A 20300-nucleotide genomic window follows, 5' to 3' on the forward strand; every position below is an offset into this window, starting at 1 on the left:
CACCCACTCACCCGGCGGGACCACCCCCAGCTCGGAACAAAAGCGCTCCCGGGGAATCGAGCCCGCGGCCCGGCTCTAAGAGCCCGCGGCGATCGAATGGAAGCGGTAGGGACGGTCACCAAAATCCAAGTTAGGGGCCCGACGCCAGCTTTCGGCTGGAAAGCGGAACGTCACGCTGCACGCGCGTCGCTTTGGTAAAGCTGTGATTGTCCGAACCGCTTCCCCGAGCGGCACTGAGTTCGGATAGGAAGCACGAAAAGCGAACGAGCCCGCGCCGAGCTCAGAAAAAGGGACCCGCAGCGCCGGGGGATGTTGGCACAGCGCACATCGGCAGTGCCCACATCGGGGACCTGCAGGAACAGGGGAGCACAGATCGCTGCTGCCAGCACTACCTGCAGCCCGGCCATGTCAGCTAAAATAACAAATAAGGACGGCATTAGTACAAAAATCCCCTTGGGGTAAAGCAGTGCAAATGTAATCTAAGGAGAACGTTATAGGGAAGTGTGTTCATAATTATAATGGGATTTAATGTACTTTGGGACCAGATGATAGCAGTCATTTAACAAGAACGGCCTAATAACCGAGGACCCACGATGGAGGCAGTGGTGCTGGGGTTATTAGATACATTTTGTGATGCAGCATTCGCAGTGCAACGCTTCAGGATAAGGATAAGGCATCAGCCACCCCAATTTTTCAGGGGTTGTAACTCTGCCCTTTCAATTGGCAGAAAGCTGAAGTTCAGAATGCAGGCAGCCAGTATGAGAGCAATATGTTTTTTCTTTCTTAATTGCTTACGACTGCCTGCCTTCCCTCCCCCTCCACTGAAACTGACTGAAAGGGGGAAAATAGCAAAGATGGTGTGGTTTCAGGTGTTTGTTTACCCTCCTCTAACTTTTAAAAGGCTCGATTTCAGGGCTGAAATTTTAAAGACAGTTAGGGGTATGTTTTTAGTGTAGCTCGCATGAAATTAAGCTGCATGAGTCCCATTAGCAATAATGGAAATCCCACGGCTAAATTCCCATGCAGCATCCTGAAAATTAACCCCCCAGTCCTTCCAGTGAACTGGAGCATTGCACTTTTTGTTGCTTTTTTTTTTTAATATACATAATAAAAGCTATTGGGTTGTTTAAGAGACTTGCTTCCTACAGCTCCTGTTTTCTCCCAAAAAGGCACTGGACTATCAGTCCTAGGAGCAGAAATCCCACACTTCTCCAGGCTGCAGGTGCACTATAGGTACTGGTACACCTCATACATCTCATACTGTGCTGCAGTGGTTCCCAGGCTGGAGGGAGAACTAAAGCCCTTCTGGACCATGGGCTGAAGTCGCAGGAAGGCAGATGCACTCCCAGCAGCTGGGCTTGTGCTTTAATTTTGCCACCTACGTTGCAATAGCACGCCTGTAGGCTCTGCACAACCACCCCAAAAGTGAGGAACCTCTCTCCAAAATGCTGATATTTGCTGAACTGGGGTTAAAACCAAGAGTGGAGCAGCAGTTGGGCTCCATGGGGATTGAGCTCATCTGCCCCTTGCAGCTTCATGCCCCATGCCTGGGAAAAGCTCTCTCTAAATGCAGCAACCTGGTGCTTTAGAAACCTCCATGGAAAGCTCAGGGTTTGAATCTGGAGTCTGTTCTGCTTAGAGCTGGAAGATGAAGCAGCACACAAGAGCTGCTCGGACAGCTCATCAGAACATCTTTCCACAGTTTGCGTTTGTCAACCAAAACCCAAAAGCAACCCCCTTCTCTTGGGGATTTCTGCTTCGCAGAACCCTGAACAAAAGCAAACGCTGAAAACCCCTCGTCCTCCCCAAACCACAGCACAGGGCTCTCCCCCCACCCCGTTGCTCTGTCAGCACACTGAGTGCTGCTGACTCGCCCTGCTCACCGGGGCTGTTTCGGGTACAGGATGAGTCAGGCAGCTCCACTCATCCTTTTTTGTACAGAGCATCCAGTGACAGCTGCAGCCCATTTGCCACATGGCCAGGGCAGACTCGTGCCTCACTGCTCCATCACCTCCTCACACACTGCCTGGATGCTCTGTGATGCTTTCCACCACCCTTCTGCCCACACCTGGATGCACGCACACGCACACACACCAATGGCTAGCTAAACCATGCAAGCAAATTACAAATTTTTAAGGGGATTTATGCTGCTTCCTTCCCCACTCTGACTGCCCTGCGTGTACAGAGCAGGGAGAGCCCTTGCTAGCAAGGAGGTGGACTGATCATAAAATGCATAAAGCAGGGAGAAAAGCCAAAATCTCTCGCCCATGACCTTAAGCAACACCTCATTCTCTCCAACCAATGGCCTCCACATGCTATACAGAGGAAATACTAGGAAAAAACCCACACCTACATCCCCCTCCTACCCCCAAAACACCAAACCCCAACGCAGAAAGCTCCAGTGTTGGCCTGCAGGGCTGTTCCCAGCACCCCAGCATGAGAGTTAATCGGCCATCACACCCCCCCAGGATGTTCCATTTCGCTCCCATCTCTCCCCATCAGTTTCCAATTTATTTACTTTTCTCAACTTAATCCCCACCTTGTAGTGTAACATGTTTATTAGAAAGGAACCAGCACGCTAAATGAAGCCAAGCTGGGTTCTTGTGTTAAATAGCAGTCACGCCCAAGTGGCTCTCCATGTGCCATTACTCCAAGTGATTGAGGCAATTTCTTCCTCTGCCACGAGTTTAAGTTGTAAATCTCTCAACCAGATACAGAGGCAATGATGTGCTGCCTATTGCGATTATTATTAACCTCTGGCATTAAACTCGTGAGACTTCCGTGATTTCTCTGGAAGGTCTTCACAAGAATGGACCACGCAGAGTACTGCTATCCTCCCCAGGAGCTGCACCAGAACAACCCAGAGTCTCCAACCACCTCCCGTTAGAAGGCTCCAAAATGCCAATAAAAAGAGGAAAAGCGTCCTTGTTTGGGATGTTCAGAAAAGCAGATGCTGCAGGGCTCCCCTCCAGCTGGCTCCACTCTGTCACCCCAAACCCTCACTCAGACAGCTGCTCTGTCTCCTCCAGCACTGGGGAAGTGCCCTTTGCAGCCACGGAGCAACGCAGCATAGATTCCTTATCTCCAACTTCACATCCCGGAGACAGATACAGTGCAACATCTCCTACTTCTCCTACTCACCAGGCACTAAAATCCATAGAGGCAACACATGCCGAACTTCTATAGCTCTGCTCACCTTGGCACCCCCCTGCCTTACTTCTTTCTCCCATTGCACACAGAGGTTGGTGAGGCACTGGAACAGGTTGCCCAAGGAGGCTGTGGATGCCCCATGCCTCCCTCCTGGCCCTGGAGGCATTCGAGGCCAGGCTGGATGTGGCTCTGGGCAGCCTGGGCTGCTGGTTGGTGACCCTGCACAGAGCAAGGGGTTGCAACTGGATGAGCATCGTGGTCCTTTTCGACCCAGGCCATTCTGTGATTCTATGATTACTTGGAGCACGGCTGCCGCCCACCTGAGTTGCACACAGGGTGAGGATGTGCTGACTTTCCTCATCCAGAACCTGTCAGCTAGTTTCTATGACTAGTTTTGCTTCCATTGGCTTTTGGAGGGTTTCCCCATCTCACTGAGCTATGAAACAGTGGGACAAAGATTCCAAGTGTTGTTCAGCATTTAGGTGGGGAGGGATGAATTGCAAACGGAGATGTTTGAACTTAAATAAAAAATGCACAGCTTTCCTTTAAGTTGAAAACTGGTTTTGGTATTCCTCCATACTTTGAGGGACTTGTAGCATCCACGCTCCTGTGCACACACGAGAGCAGTGCATGCAGGAGCACTGCAGCACGCTGTCAGGCATGTTAGCACTGCTATGAGATAGGGTACAGCTCTGCTTCTGCATGCGAGACGAGCTGACAGCTCACGAAAAGATGATTAAATGTGTTAGACTTTAAGAAAAATACATAGACAGAGCTGTTTATGAGGAGGAGGGAAGCAAACTGCCGTGGGCCTCTGGAAGGCTGCTCAGCGTGCAGCCACAGCACGTTAAGCTTCCTGTGAAAACCATTGATTAGCACAAGGATCCATCTGAGCCGTTCAGATATCGGACCCGGGCGCATTGTGGCTGCACTGGGGAGCGGTGAACAGTCCTTTTATTGTGCTGCAAGTGGTGGCACAAAGGGAACCTGAGAGCCACTGAGAGGATGCAGCTGGTTTGGGGGCTCTGGTGTGAGGCAGGGGATGCAGCCCTGCCTGCTGCTGCTGCACAGGGGACGCTTCTGCACTTTGCTGAAAGTTATCTGCCTTACAATCTATGTCAGAGCAGTGCAACAACCCAGCACCACTGGCAGATTCACTCCACGTTATGGGAATATAAAGTCTGACCATCATCCTTTCCCTGTGCTTCTCCTTGCGCTTGCTGGCCCTGATCAGGATAGCATCACACAAACAGGTCAGCAAATGCAGAAGGCATGGCAACAGGTACAGATAACTGCATCACCCACCTGACCACCACAGCAGTCTGTGCAGCTCCACACACCTGAGTGGGACTGTTGCACACACACATACACACACGCAGTGGTGCACAACCAGCAGGCTGGTTTTTGGTCAGGCTGACCAAATCCCCATTTCTTCTTTCTAAAAGGGCTGCTTTAAGGAGCACTGCAGCCCAACAACAAGCATGGCACAGTAAAACTCACATTTCTGCCCAACATTGCTGCTCTAAGCACCTCTCCGAGTCACAGTGATGTCACTCAGTGCCAGGCTCTTGTTGCTGCCATTCGGCCCCTATGGCCACACTGGGAGCAAGGTGATGCCATCGCAGCACAGCACTGGGATTGGTTCTCCTCTTGAGCTGTGCATGATGGGCTTTAAGATCCAAAATCCCAATGAAAGAAGAGAAACTGCCATTTGCCCCTTTTCCATGTACACAATCATTTCCTCAGCTTGCATATTTCCATTCCTGAGTCCCCCCACCCCACTTTGTCCAGGTTATTTATACTGTGAAGCCTGTAAGACAATAGGGCTAATTAGTGGCTTATGGCCCTAAGCCTGCAAATACTGCGAGGATCATTGTGAGCTGTGACTCAGGACGGTGGCAGTCCAGCCCAGCCTTCCCGCATTCCTCCGCTAAATCCCCCGACACAAAAGGGAATTTATCCACAGTGACTCAGCGAAGGAGCACCAACTTTACAGCGCTGCAAAGCAAGCAGCCGGGCTTTGAACTGGTGTGTTTATGTATCCTCCCCCCCCATCAATGCGTAGCCTAGTTAGTAATTAAATAAAATGTCTCCCTCCAGCAGGCTATGACCTAATCATTGGTACAGTACCTATTTTTAGCCTTACCCTTTGTGTGGATTCGAGGTTGCTCGGTCCACAAGCAGCAACTTTTTGAAGTCTTAATAAGCAAGGGGGGGAGGGCTGGCTTTGTTCAATGCACTGCGTAATTGTTTTTCCTCTTTTCTCCTTCTCTTAACCTAAAATGTTTGACATCCTGCATGGGACCAGGAGGAAGATGTGCCAGGGCTTTAAATGTCAGCCCCAACCGTACGCTGCTGAGGAGGCTGCACGCCTGCTTGGTAAAGTTCACCCTGGAAAAAAAAACCACTTAAAATACAGGAGAATCGACACTGGAGCCCCACCACAGCACTGCTGGGTTGGCTCACTCCGGCCCTGGAAATATTTGATGGTCTAATAAGGTTTGTTCCACACCTTCCATCCTGCTTCTCCTCTATCTCCCTAACCGCAGCCTGACTTTCGGTTCTCCTTAGAATTTATTCAAGCCAGGCATCACCTGCACTGCTTTGTGCCCCCAGGAACACAGTACAGGATCCTGCTTTGGGACAGCAACCTAAGGGGATGTTTGTTCTGTAAGGATCACGGCCAGGCTCAGGTTGGTTAGGGATCTATCACACACTGTTCTGAGCACAAGATTAACATACCATTAACATGACTTAGAGCCCTCACTGCCTTTAAATAGTACAATTTTCAAGAGCCTCTGACTTGGGAGGTTAGATCTCACTTTTGGAACTGGCTCAAGAATACCAATAGCATTTGGCCATCCTATGGAAAGCAGTGAGCAGGGCTGAGGTATTGAGGTGATTTGTTCAGTTTCATGCTATGGGAGCAAGCCAAATACTGGATCCTGGTCACCAAGTAGACACCTTTACCCTGAATTTCATCTTTCCTCTATCAAGGGCAAAGCTCCATATCCCATTTCCAGCTGCATGACTCATCTGTTCCCCTTTCCAAAGCCATATCTGCCTGTGTGTGCATGCCAGCATGCGTGCAGGGCGCACTGCCATTTCTGACAGTGCAAACAAAAGCCCACGCTTATAGAAGCCTTTTTCACCCCTTTTCTTAACATATCCAAATGCTAAAGATTCCCACTCAATGCCTACACAGCTGGGGAAACTTGTCAGAAGGGCTCCTCCTTGTTTTCTTCCTTGCATCAGGAGTGGTTGAATCACACAGAAGCATTTTAGAAATCTAAGATGTTCTGGCTGCATAATGAAGGTAATCCTGCCTCCAACAAGACTCCTGTTCATTACTTTAATCATTCCTAAGACCACTGTAAAATTTATACGGCTCCAGGTCTTACAGATGAGGCAAGACAAAGCCTGAAGCCAAATGTTACAGTCTTCAGTTCAAGGTTAGATATTAACTGATTTTATTTCCTTAATAATTGCCAGGAGACGCAATAAACCCTCAGTATCTTATCTACCCCAAAATTCCTAAGTGACCAAAGCCTCAGATAACGTTTGTGCATCAACACAGTTTGCAAATGACCCTTTTTGAGAGATATTTATGAACCCCTTGTGAAGGTTGGGAGATGCATTCCCCACCACTCTCTGCAGCACTTGTGTCGGAGGTGCTGCAGCACTCTCAGCCATCATGGTGTGCATGCAGGAGGAAGGTTGGCTGCGCTCTCCCAAAAAACATTCGCTGCTGGAAGGGCCCCCTCAGCCTGTGAAGAATGGAAGCAAACAGTGTTGCAAAGCTGTTCCAGGATAAGAGCAATCTGCTGGGGGCCAGAGGCTCCAAAGCATTGCTTCAAGCAGCTAAGGATGCAGATGGGTTGGGATAGCTAGGCAGCCCATGGCCATCACAGGGGCTGCAAACACCCCAGATTCCTCTAAAGCAACTTCTCAATCCCAACTTGCTGTTCCTCACTAATGAACTTGTCCACCTCCATTCCTGGTGCATCGAATGTTTCGTTCACGATACAGAAAATCCCAATTCCACCCCAAAAGGATCAGAATTTCATTCCTATTCCATCTGACATAAGCCCCAGTAAGAAGTTCCAGTTACACCCAGTGCCAGCTGGAAAATGGGAACGTGGCCCTGGCTGGGGCTTCAACCCAGAGACCCTTCAAGGGACCCATCATTAAAACATCCCCTTCAGGATAGCCAGAGGGAGAAAAAAAAAAATAATCGCAACTCTCACGAAAAAAAAAGTAATTACCTCTAAGAAGTGTGAAATGGAATAAAGAAAAATTTGAAAAGCCTGAAAGCGAATAGTTTGGCATGAATAATGCAAAACACTAACATCTCATTTTATAGCTGTTTCAGAAGCCACCACCACCACCTCCCTAACCCTCCACCAGGGCTGCAGGATTGCCTCCTTCGCAGGTTGGCCAAGCATGGTTAACCTTTGCCAATGCAACAGGGGTTGGCCAGAGCCCAGCCAGCAGGGACAGTATGTGCTCAATGACTGTGGGATTTGCTGCCTCTAAAAGGGGCACTGAGGTTGGCAGAAAAGCAATTTTAAAATGACCATCTGGGGTAAAGGCTCTGAATGTGCAGAGAGCTTAACCCTGGTTGTGGATCAGATGTCGGGGCAAAGGAATGGCTCAAAGTTTTGGAAACAGGATACAGAAAAGCAATTCTTCCCACCATCAGCAAATGCCGCAGAGCAGAGTTCTGACCCTCCACCATGCGTCAGAGACAGGTACTGCTCCAGCCCAGCACCTGGAAGGGATGGCTCTGCCAAATCCCAGCGCCTTGTGCAGATGGAGGGAAGGCCAAGGTTGGTACACTTGGCTCTACTGCATACCACAGGCTGCAATAAAGGACAGAAAACTGATGGGCACCCTACAAAATTGGCTTTCTTTCAGACATGAAGAGGTGCTACATTGGCCAGAAGGTAAACTCCACCAGCACTGCTCAAGATATCAGAGGTGACCACATCTGCCTCTGTCCATGGGATGGTGTCAGGTGGGTTACAGAGGCTCATGGGGATCGTAGTGGAACCAAAAAGTCTGATTTCATCTGTGTTGTCATCATCGCACTTCTTTAATTTGCATCTCATCATAATCATCTGTTATATGTTCCTGCCTACTTGTTTGCCCCACAGCATCCGAGAAGAGCAGACTCAAGGCTGTCAGCTTCAGTGCCATCCCCACCTCCTAATACTGCTGGAAACAGGACCCAAGTGGGGCTGTGTGCTGCGTAACACCCATCTTGTTCTTCTCCCAGCCCACTGAACTACTCCAAGACTGAGCTTGTACTCTTCCTAGAGTCAGAACACCTCATTTCACATCCCACTATTGATTGTTCTTTCCACTGGCATAAACTTCACCCCGTGCAGTGTAAAAATCCACGTTGCATAAACATGCCAGCATCCAAAGAGCTTTGATGCAGTGCTCTGAACTGTTTTCACAAAGATGAAGCTCGGATTGTAACAAAGGACAAATCTCAAACATCAACTGCAACCTCCAAGAGATGAAGAAACCACCTGAAGAGTGGTGCAAACAACAACCTGAGATATGTAAGATTGGACCTCAAGCTGCAATAACTCTGTTCTTCTGGCAGGTGCTTGGCCACGGATAAGCCAAGAGATCACCCACATACCTAATCCCCAGGAAGCTGAAATAATGATGAGGAAGGGGTGAACAACAAGGGAACAGAAGATAGACTGCAAAAATCGAACACTTCCAAGACAGCCTTCTGCTTTTGCCAGAACTGGCAATTTACTCTTTTTCCTCATCAAAATGAGGCAAAGCTGCCACGATTCTCCAGGAGGAGAAACAGAAGGCTGAGGCAGACCTTTGCCAAGAAGCACTGAACTCCTGGATGCATCCAAGCAGCACCCAGCCTGCACCAGGGACTGTATAGGTCCTCCTCCATCGTTCCTTCCAAAACTGTTGGTGCTCAGTGGGAGGAGAAAAGTGGGGAAAGGAAAAGGAATGAGTGAGAGCGCTGCCTACTGCAAATATTGACAGAACCATTATGGGCATGTATAAAACTCCCATTTGCGTTATGTGAGCATTATATTCTTTGAATACTTCTGTCTTGAGGAATTCTTTATTTTGCTATAGAAGAAAAATGTTTTCATATTCTCTCCTGCCGTTCAGACCTGCAACCCAGTGAGCCCTTTTGCCCTTGAGAGCCATAACATTATTTGTTAACATTTTTATGATGCCAAATGGTCTGTGCTAGAATGGGTGCCATTCTTTAGCTGGGAAACCATATGGCATGCCGAGTAATAAATAAGGTATTGTGATAGTTAATGAACCTAATTGCTAGCAAAGGCTTTAATACAGAGAATGTGCTGCTGAGAATTTAGCACCACATTAGAGATGCAGCAGAGCTCCTCTGACTTCTGAGGCTTAATTTAAGTTCTATATTGCAAACTCCAGAAAATAATTCCAAACCCTCCTGCTGGAAAAGCAACCTGCTGGTAGACTGTGATTATACTGAATTACTAAAATCGCAATCAATTTTATACACTCAGTTAACCCTTGCTGGGGAACTCTCCTCTCGATTTGATAGGAAGCCACTTTAAGATGTACTGGACACAAATGACTGTAAGCATTATGGTCATCATCAGGACATTTTCTCTCCCTGCATCTCCCTCTTCTGGGAAGGAACCCTTTTAAAGCCTCTCTGTGCACCAGTCGAGCTGACTGCCAGCAAAGCAGGGAGTCAAAGCCATGATTATGGACAGTCACTGCTACTTTACGCCGTCACCAACTTAACAACTGCTGCCATCAAATCACAGCAGCCAGAAGAGGCACAAAGCACAGGTGCTGCATCTGCCTGGGAGCTCCTCTGTGAAGCACTTGCAAGAGGAGCACAAGGAAACTCGCAAGTGGAGTTTTGCTTTATTTTTGGCTTCTTCAGCCCTGGAGAATGGAAGAACTCTGAGCAACAGAATCTTAGAAACATAAAATGCCTTGAGTTGGACCTCAGAAATCATTCAGTTCCAACCCCCGTGCTGAGGGCAGGGCTGCCAACTGCTCAATTAAGCACTAGATCAGGTTGCCCGGAGCCACATAGAGCCTGGCTTGAACACCTCCCTGGGATTGCATGGGATCACATTTTAGTGCAAAATCTTTCCACCCAGAAAACCTTTAGGCGGGCGCCATGCCCGCAGAGGAGGACTGGCAATTGCCAAAATGCTGGCCATGCACGCCCTATTGCACAGTCACTGTCCCTGCCACCTTGCACAAGGGCTTTGTAAGGAAGCCAACCAAAGTCCAGAACACCAAATATTCTCTGTTCAGGTTGACACAAAGTACATGAAAGCCCACATGAAGATACAGAGGGTTATGGAATGCTCATTCAGGAGGGCTGCAGTCCTCCAAGCAAGACCTGCTCTGTGCTGAATGGATGCCACAAAGCCAGCCCCCCTCCTGCTTCAGCATTGCCAAGCCCTGGCAGAAAACAAGCAGAGCAGGTAGACCAGTCCTGTGCTGATCCCAGCAATTGAATACTGCTCGTGCTTGCTCCCACCAAGCAGCAGTGGGAGTAGCAGCTTTCCCCTTGGGTACCAGGCAATGCCAACACCTTGCACGAGCTCAGAGCTCCCAGCAGCTGCACCGAGAAATGCAAAGCCCTCTCTGCATTTGTGCTGTGGGCTTTGGGCAAGCAATGCAGATTGAGCATGCTGCTGCTGGAGCAAGGCATTGCTGCAGAGGCAGAAGGTGGCCGGGGCCAGCGCCCGACCGTAGCATCCAATGAGGAGAGTGCCAAGATAAAGAGTTGCAGAGTGTGGATTTAATACTGTACATAAATACACTTTACAATCTCAGGAAGGCTCTGTGCTAAGAGGAAACCATTGGAATATTTTATAGTGATGCAGATCGAGTGAAAAGACTGTGAATAAATAAAAGGGAAGATAATTATTTGATGGAGTTCTCTTAGGATATGCCACAGCGGGGAATACTTACGGAGAATACATATTACTAGAGAGACACAGCTATTCAAGCATCAAACTAACCTATAAATTGTCACAGGAGAAAATTGGAGGAGAGGAATGGATGGGGTTTTGGGCACCGCTCTCATTATTAACGTCGGGTTTCTCTTTCTACCTTTCTCATCACAATTCCCTGTGCCCAAGGAGTCACAATCTCTGGAAGAGGAAAGGCTGCGTCCAATAAATGTCTGTTAGGAATTACAGCCAAACTACTACAGTAACGAGATGGTGTCATTTATGTCCCTGCCATCTGTGCCCGTTCCCTGCACGCTGCACACGCGGGCACACATCCCATGCCCACCCAACACTGGTGTTGCAATACAAGGACTGCAGAAGGATGTGTGCCCAACCTTCCTACCCAAGCCCAAAGCAATGATGGGTTCCTGGCTGCTGCCCAGCCAGGTGTCCCTTAGGGCGTGCAGGTCTCTCCATGCACTGCATTTCCTTTCTCTTAGCTAGTAACCAGCTACAAAAAAAGATAAAAATCACAGCCTTTTCTGCGCCATGGCAGCCTTTGGTGTGCAGCTTTCCCCGCTGCCAGCCTTCTCACCCGAGGGTGCACCACGTGCACTTGGCAGCATCGCTCGGAGTCCTGCTCTGTCCCATCGTGGGTTTGTCTGGAGCCAGACTGCTTCCTACAGGCAGCACTGCAAAGAGCCCGCAGCCCCTCCATGCAGTGGCACGCGCCGCCGGGCTCCCCGCAGCCCCATTTATAGGCTCAGATCTCCGAGTTAATAATTAATGTAATCACCCAAGTGACTTTACTCACCGATATCCTTAATGGCCACTTGAAGCTTTAAATAAGCCGCAAAAATCTGGATTGTAAAATTAAAAAATAATAATTACAAGCAGTTGCAATGCATATCATACATTCACCTACCAGTTACTGAGCATTGATCCAGAGGGGCTCCAGAACCACACTGGGGACACAGCACTGCCTTGTTATGGAGCCGGCCAGTCCCACCGTAAATACGGCCGTGATAATCACAGGCAGGCTGGTAATTAATAAAACAGCCACTCTCCTTTTCATACGCTGAATTGGAGCCTTGTTATAGCATGCGGACCCCAAACTTTGCTCATATATGTGCATTTATTTTCCTCAGGAGCAAAAAGATTTAAAGCTCCTGTTCTTGTAGGGGGGGAGACCTGACATTGCCTGGAGTACAAATGTGGCAGTGGAATTTCTAAGCGAGTTTAATGAATGTAACAGTAACACAGCAGGTGTTCATTAACCTTTCCCCTCCCAGACGAGTCACAAACTGAAAATATAATCCCTGTAGCATTGCTACTATGGGAAAATCCTAACTGGATGTCCAAAATACAATATTACTTCTCCAAAGGCTAACTCAGGAATTCTGTAAAAATGGCACACACAAAATGGAAACCATGCAGATAGATCACTATAGGTAACAACAGTTTTAACCTTATTAACTGCACGTTGTTGCTCTGTTTTCCCTTTTTTGAAGCATTTTGGTGCTTCAGCTTTTCATCTATACCTTCTCATTTCTCTGGTTCTCTATCCTGGGTGGAACAAACCCACTCCTGAGGTTATTTCAGGCGTGCTTGTGACAAGCCCTGAACACTCCAGGGAAACCTTTGGATCTCCTATGGGAGAGGTGCACTCATACCACGCACAGGCAGCCCAGTGCAATTAACAGAGAGCCTCATTATTTTAAGACAAGATTTGCCACTGCTTCCAAAACCCCAAGCAAGAGCAAAGCCAATGCAGAACACAGGATATCTTTAAGGCTAGCTCAGACAATGAAATAAAGGCAGTCTGATCATGACAGGTCTCCCTCTCCTCTACCAGAAGGGAATTGCTCCATCACCTGCACCCAGAATAGCACTTGGTATCCACTGCCATCATTAATTTATTCCCCGTGAATCCCTGCAAATTAGTGAGACCCCAGAGATGCACACAGCCCACCTGTTCTCATTGTCTGCATCCCTGCTCCTGGCTTTGACATTTGGAGGCTTGGTAGCAGATCTCGACACCGGCAAATGGGGCCATAAACCATCTGATAATGCGATACCTGCCAGCCCCAGCCCTCCCGCGTGGGGAAGCAGGGCCCAGGCAGCCAGCAGGCAGGGAGCACAGAGTCCAGGAGAGCTGCTTTTAGCAATGCTGCTCAGTGGGTGCTCAGAGGAATGGGTTACTTTGAGGTGGTTGTCTACGGGACAGCAGGAATTTCAAGCATAACAAATCCCTGGAATTGTCACAGAAATAGGCAGTGTCTGAAGAGGGGCTGTAAGAAAGGGCAGATATTTTAGCAGGGTCTGTTGTGATAGGACGAGGGAAAGCTGTTTCAAACTAAAAGTGGAGATTGAGAGTGGAGATGAGGCAGAAGGTTTGGCACTGAGGGCGGTGAGGCACTGGCACAGGTTGCCCAGAGAGGCGGTGGTGCCCCGTCCCTGCAGACAGCCCAGGTCAGGCTGTTGGGGCTGTGAGCACTGCTGGAGCTGTGGGTGTCCCTGTGCACTGCAGGGAGCGGCACCAGGCGGCCTTTGAGCTCCCTTCCAACTCAAACCATTCTGTGACTCTATAGTAGAAACCTCCTCTTACTGTTCCTTCTACATCCTACAGCGAGTCCACACCTTCAGTCCATAGAAAACTCAAACTTATCACTTGCACCCCTTCACTCGACCCTCACACACATCCAGGGAGCTGACAATGGTCAGATTCATTCCTAATCAAGCCAGAATAAAGAGCTTTTAAAAATAAATATCAACACTACAGAGAACCTTCCAGCTAAGGGAATCTTAGAGCAGTTACAGCTCAACTCCACCGACTGCAGCTGCTGTGGCCCTGTTGACTCCAGCACCAATTTGTGCCCACCGGTACAGGGCTCTAAGAACATGCATTTTAACAAATGGATCTTCAAGCATCAGCCCCCACACAGCACGTTTTTGTCCCACTCATCCCCCCGCTATGCAGTCAGGGTAAACTGCCACTGTAACGAGCACTGCTTTGCTCTGCTGCCAGCAAGGAGGCAGCAAGATGTGAATTTGCTCCCAAGCCCTTCCCAGCTCATGTTCCTGACTGCCACGTCAAACCCAGCAGCTTTGTCTGCTGTGCAGATCTGTATCTCTATTGTATTGGGAGGGAGGCAGGGGTGAATCCTGACAAACAAAGTGAAAGAACACGCCAAAACTTCCTGGAGAGGCTGTACTGTGGAGCAGCACACCCAAGTGTGGTTGTGCCACTGATTCCAGCTCATTGAGGAGGTGGATAAATATTTTCAGAGAGCTCAGTTGTGCTCGGGCAGAGTGAACAGTGCTGAGGCTCAAGGTGATGCTGTGACACAGGGTTGGCCATGCAGCCCCATTTCGTGAGCCATGCCTGTGGGACAGTGCTTGCTTTCCCTTAGCAGTTCTGAAGGATAAAGTCTTTGGAGCTCACTTATGCCTTATTTTCTGCTTTCTGCTGCATGAGGTGCTAAGCAAGTTGTGCTTACACCACCCACTGTTAGGGGGAAGCCATGAAGCTAGGGCTTCCCCAACCCAGAAACAAGCACTGATCCGGATCTGCTGTACCACACTGCAGCCAAGGAGAGAGCAGGACCACAGCAACCACACAGAAGGTTCACGTTTCAGCCTCCATGCTCAAATCCGGGCAGCTCAAAGCAACCCCAACACTGAAATCCAATGCTGTAGCCCAAGTCCCAACAGCCTCCCAAACACCATCAGCATTTGGGGCATTAATAAACCCAGCCAAGCAAGCTACAGCTGCCCAGCTCTCTGAGTTCTGCACTGCTGGGCCAAGCAAAGGCTGAGGTGTGATATGAATCACGCCGGGATTCCTCAGCAAAGCCCCGTTAATGAAACTGCTCAGAGCCATTACAGTTCTTAGCAAGCACTGTAGAGATGAAAGCCTTATTTATGAGTAAGATATATCTGCAGAGGGAGCAATAAACCGCAAAGCAAAGTATGAAGGTTTGCAGCAAATGTAGTAAAGTTTTATACTCCTGGAAACTAGGAATAAAAGATAGAACCATTTAAAACAAAGTGGATGGAAAGGGTTTCCACAGGACTGTAAAACACTCCTACAACAGTTAATTGCAGCACAGAAACCTCAACCAGAAAGAGGTCTGCTTAAATCTGTCAATGAGTAAAAGAGGAAACAAGGGTGAGAGGTAACAAGTGCACAGGGCAGGGTGAGTCTTGGGGTTGAGACCACGCAGAGGGTGAGACCCAAACCTGCTGCCAATAGAACCACCAGCTTTTGTGTCTGCAACTCCAGTGGTGCTTATGGGAGAAAGCTACAGAACTGCACTGTGTGTTAAAGAAGTATGGCAGGGGCTGTTTGGAAGCTTACATCTCAGAAAATAAATACATTTTGTCTTTTAAGAATACAGTTGTCTCCTTTCCCCCTTTCATATCATCCAAATAATTCGTTTTCAACAAATACTTGCTCCCCTTCTCTAAAATTATCTGAAACTGGAAACATTTGTTTCTGCAGCACTTGCCTTATGCATTTTCCTGCAAGTATAACAGAGGAGGACATCTCATTCCATTGCACTTAAGAATTATGTAAAAAAAGAGAAGAGTGCTCCTACTTTAAGGCTCCCAGAACAAGCAGCATCCATGTTATCACCCAGTTATCAGCCCACACTGGAGGTGGGCACCCACTATTGCCATGCCCAGCAGAGATCCTCTCTCTGACCCCCACTGAGGAACACTCTGATGGCAGCACAGGGAATGCAACTCCAAAAAGGTGCCTTTCACACTGAGAAGCAGCTCTGTGCTACACAACACTGCACCTACCTGCTTCCCGAGGGCGAGGATCCATCTGCACAGAGGAGGGGACATCACAGGTGTGCTGCAGCAGGTTTGATATCCCAGGGTCTGGATCAGCTCCAGCAGTTGCTGAGGCTCAAAGGCGATCCTCAGCTATAGCCTGGGTCTGATCCTGCACTCTGCAGGCATAACACGGGCTAGCTCAGTTCCAAGTTGGCTCTAATATCACAGCAACAAGATCCAGACAGAGCCCAAACCACCAAAACCCAGAGATATTGCAGCACCCTGCTTCCCAAACACCCTTTATCACATCCATAGCGCTGCCACACCCAAGGCTGCAGGTGCTCCTTACAATGCTGATGAACCCAGGATGAAGCACAGCCTTGTCCTATCAGCCTTCTGTTCTTCCCCTCCTTATGCCATTTCTGCAGGAACTTATTTTTTTTCTTTCCTTCTCAATTTTTCCTCCCTTTAGTGGCAGATATTGTGCATTATCCAGTAAAGTAACCAGAGAAACACATTCCACTCACCACAGCGTAAATATCGAAATGCTGTTTATATCAATCAGAGAAGCACTTAGGTAGAGATGACAATGGAGCCCACAGAGCCCTAATCACACACTTTGATTGAACTAAAAGTACCAGGGAAAATGGAAATCAGATGTCTAGCATTGAGATTTCAATAGAGACGGAAAGCAGGGAGGCAGGAACACATGGGGAGGTTGCAGACAGTTGCACAGGAGCTGTGCTGGTGAAGGGCACTAGGAATGAGCCAAAGGAGCAGGAACCTGCCTCTGCCAATTGCAATCTGCTTTTACAGATCTCAGCCCAATATCTTAAAAGATAATAAACCTAAACTCTGGGCAAGTTCACAAGCACGTAGACCTGGCTTTGTTCTCTGTGACCTGCAGCAAGCCTGGGGCTGGCAGAGCAATGTTAGTGCTCGTCTACATCCTCAGTGCTTTCCTTACGGACGCAGGCTGCAGCACCACTGGATTTTCATTCTCAGCATTAGATTTACTGCTGGCATCTTCCCTTTGGTGAGAGTGTTCCTCTTGCAGCCTGGCACATATACCTGGGGGGATGAGGCAGGGCAGCTGCACCTTGGCATAGCATGCAGCACTTTCAGTCTTACCTTGAGCACCCAGAATTGAACAGGAGGCAGAACTCCTCCCCCTTTGGGAACCACTCCTGAGCCCAGGGCCAGGCAGGGGCTGGCTCTGCCCTGCAGCAGCTCAGCCTGAACCCAGGCCCCAGGACAGCTGCTCTGGCACAGAAATGCCCTGAGCAGCCCCAGAGCAGCTTCTCAGACCTTAGCTCAAGGTGGGAACAGGTACATATGAGCACCAAGCTAAGGTCTGTGTGCTATAAAAACATGCATCTCTCTCTGTTCCCATTTCAGATAGCAGGGAAACAACCTCGGTGTCACCACGATTTATTCTAGTGCACCACAAGCTGTGTATGATGGCAAGGGGGGAACATTTACGGTGTGCTGCATGGGTACATCCCAGTGCAAAGAAGCTCCAAGGGTCAGGAGGAGCACTTGAGAGACCTTTCAGCTCTGGGCTCCAAGGAGACACGATGATGGAGCAGCCCATTTAGTGCACTCATCATCCGAGCTGGCATGATTTTAACACTCATACCTTTGGCAGTTGGTTTCACATCAGCAGCTCCGGCCGCGCACCCGATGTGAGAAGCAGGGTTTATGGGGCAAAGTCACCACGGGATCCTTCAGCCCTAGGTTTCCCAGGTATGTCTGCGTTGCAAAGCACGGGTTCCGATGGATGCGGCGCGGGGCGATGCTGACACCGCGCGGCTGCAACAGCGAACAGCGAGGAGTGCGGAGATGTGCGGGACCGGGTGCGGGAGGTGACGGCCCCGCGTTGCTCCACGGGAGGGTCGGGTTGGGTGTCAGAACCGACTTGTTCTCTGAAAGAGCTGTCGGGCGTTGAAACAGGCTGCCCAGGGAGGCGGTGGGGTCACCGTTCCTGGATGTGTTCGGGAAATATGGGGGTGTGCCACTCAGGGCTGCGGTCAGTGAGCACGGTGGGGGTGGACTTGGGGACCTAAGAGATGTTTTCCAACTTCATAGATTGATTCTGAGAAGTGATTCCTCCTCTTTCCTACAGCTGAGAATACAGCAGCCCTCTTCCAGGGCTTTGAATGGCCTTAAAACTTCCTTATAACAGAATCACACAATCACAGGGGCATCCATAGCCTCTCTGGGCAGCTGTTCCAGCACCTCACCACTCTCATAGTAAAGAACTTCCCCCTGACATCCAACCTGAATCTTCCCTCCCTCAACTTCAAACCATTTCCCCTTGTCCTGCTGTTATCTCCCCTTTCCAAGAGTTGATTCCTCTCCTGTTTGTAGGCTCCCTTTAGGTACTGAAGGGCTGCAATGAAGTCACCCTGAAGCCTTCTTTTCTGCAGGCTTATCATCTCAAATGACTTAGCTCTGCTATTAAGATACACTCATATTGGATGCTCTAACACTGTTTACGAAACTGTTGGAGTCAGCTATGCTGATTCACACTGTAATGCTTTATTGCTGTCAATTACTGTAAAGCCATGGACGTGCAATGTGTTCTCAGAGATTGTCATTAATTGCAGTCATTTGTAAAGGGAACTGTGTGGCTCCGGGGCTGCTGATGGAATTGCAATAGGAAGTGTTATGGAAGAAGTAAAACAGTGGGGGAAAAAGAAAAAAATGGAGAGAGCAACAGAAAACACACAGAATCAAATGGCCTGGGTTGGAAAAGACCACAATGATCATCCAGTTCCAACCTCCTGCTATATGCAAGGTCACCAACCACCAGACCAGGCTGCCCAGAGCCACATCCAGCCTGGCCTTGAATGCCTCCACACGTAGGGATATTGGTCATGGGGTTATACTGGTCGTGAATGAGAGTGAAATGCAGCAAGTTTATTTGTTAGGAGGGAAAACTGGGTTGAGAAAGAGAAGCTGTGAAAGTGACGCAGGTTCTGAGAATGTTCTCACTGGATCTATACAAAAAGAGGCCCTTCACAAATCTATTTCTGCCAGAACAATCCGGCATAAAATAAGAGCGATAGCACATGAAGATGCTAAAAGGCTGAAATGAGTCAAAGATTGCGAGTATCGTAAAGGCTTCATGTGACACAACAAGATCTGGGAGGAAATAGAGGGTTTCGTCCACCTCCGCTGGGTTTCCTCTCATTTTCTTGGTAAGAACTTCATAAAAAGCCCCAGAGGAGCTCCTAAGGGCTGTGCTGTAATGTTTGCACCAACGCAGACTTTGCGCTGCGCTGGAGAGCTCAGAACCTCTCTGACACTCAGTACTTAATGCTGAGCATAACATAATTGTTTCTATAAAGACCTTTGTGGCTGTCACAGAGGCGCAGTAAATGCAGGGATCCAGCAGCTGCTGACATGTTCTCTGCAAATAACATGCCCAGGTCTTGTAGTGCGGGTGCCTTTAATCGCTGTTTAACTGTTTGAACATCAGCATCGCTGGAGATTTTTATGGTCTGTTTAAAAAGCACAATGATTCCCTTCATGGGGAAGTTTGTAGCTACAATTACCCTTCTGTTGCAACCTGTCAGGAGTAATTGAAAGTCTTTCCCAGCCAGCAGGCTGGGGCATCCTGCTTGTCTTTTGCTCTCTCTGGCAAAAAGCACAGCACCAGCAGCTGGAGCATCCATGGCAGGTGCTGGTGGAAGCAGTGCAGGTGGAAGCAGTTTCAGGTTGAACATAGCATAGCACTGCCAGTGTAAAAGGATGAGAAAGGATGCTGAAAGAGGAGGCAGACTGGCTTCAGCTCAGTTTATTCAGCTAGTAGCTGTAGCTGCTATTTTTTCTGCTTCTCGCCCTCTCTTTGTACATGTGTCAGTCACAGGTGTTCAATGGCCCTAATGAAAATTGCATGTAGGGATAAGGTGTGCTGTTATTGTATTAGCTGGTGTGACCCATTCTTTTAGGCTCTCCAGTGAAAGAATTGTCATCTGTGATGGCTTTGTCTGACTGATCTCTCTATCATTTGGTGTAATTACAGGCACCTGTTTTCTGGCAGGATAGCAGGGCGTGGAGAATTTTCAAGCATCCACTTTCAATTGAGCAGCCCCATTACCACGGCAGTGAAAAAAGATTGTCATCTGCACAGAGAAGTCATCGAGGCAGCTGAATAACCCAGGAACGTGTGCAATCAGGCGAGAGGGAAGGCTCTGCCAACGTGCAATCAACTCTGAGGCTGCACTGCAGACATAGGACAGACAGACTATGGGTTCGTGGACTGTCTGGCATTGCAGGAACCCCGTGCCTTGCTGGAAGGGAAGCTGAGAGATCTGTAGCCAAGAAACAACAACCTGTAAGGCAGGCCAGTAAGCAGCCATGCTCCTTTTTCAGCCTGTGAGCTGGGAAGAGGCAATGACATCG

Source organism: Meleagris gallopavo, chromosome 26 (genome assembly GCF_000146605.3).
Source record: "Meleagris gallopavo isolate NT-WF06-2002-E0010 breed Aviagen turkey brand Nicholas breeding stock chromosome 26, Turkey_5.1, whole genome shotgun sequence".
In the NCBI taxonomy this organism is placed as follows: domain Eukaryota; kingdom Metazoa; phylum Chordata; class Aves; order Galliformes; family Phasianidae; genus Meleagris; species Meleagris gallopavo.